The sequence below is a fragment of the Spea bombifrons genome, chromosome 1 (genome assembly GCF_027358695.1).
Source record: "Spea bombifrons isolate aSpeBom1 chromosome 1, aSpeBom1.2.pri, whole genome shotgun sequence".
NCBI lineage: Eukaryota > Metazoa > Chordata > Amphibia > Anura > Pelobatidae > Spea > Spea bombifrons.
Window position 1 is genome coordinate 1,176,721 of NC_071087.1, and position 910 is coordinate 1,177,630.

The following is a 910-nucleotide window of genomic DNA, read 5'->3' on the forward strand; positions in this document are numbered from 1 at the left end:
GATCCATACCTGGAACTCACTCCCGGCTACGGGTTGAATTTCATCGATTTATGGTCTAATTACTAATTTAGGTTGAAATGTCTCCTGGCCCTGTTATCTGACTAAAGAAGAGACCTAGCTGGTCGCAAGAGCTTGCAATCTATCACACTTCAGTGTGTTCCAAATGCGCTCTTTCTTTCCCCGTCTAGCCAGCTGTATCTGTCCTGCGTGCCGTTTATTAGAAGTTGTTATACTGGTTTCCGCCACCAGGGGGTGGTGGTTTTCCATTCCATTGCCCACTGTGCCCTTCAGAGCCGTACTCATTGAGCAAGCTCGCTTGGCCACATTCTTAGCGGAGAAGTCGAGTTCTCGCCCCATCTGACACTCACCGGATTGTTTAGGCGGAGAAGCCAAAGCTGCCGAGTAACGCAGAATCGTGTTTTCCCGGCAGTTTAAGGGTCCTCGGACCACCAAACTCAGGATGGGGGCCGTTAACCCATTGTAAACCACCGGCCCGATTCCACCTCAGCACTCCTTATTTCCTGCTTGGCGCTCGGACCTCTGACCACATAAAGTGGTCTTTTACCCATCCCGGGACTTTTAGGCCAGGACCCCTCTCTTCCTCTTGTGCAGGCCAGGGCCATATTAACCCCTTCTGCTTAAGAGACTCCAGGGGTTTTCTTTGCTGAGGGGGTTGTAGATACATGGAACAGCCTCCCGGCAGAAGTGGTAGAGGGTAATACAGTGAGGGGATTAAACATGCATGGGATAGACATCCGGCTCCTGAATCTAAGACGAGACCGACGACTGATTAAGGTTTGAGTCGTTACAGCGGGAGGAACGGGGGGCGAGCGCCAGGACACCGTTACAGAAAGAATGCCTGAACGCGTTATTCTTCTCATATAACAATAAATAAAAAAAGAAACAATGA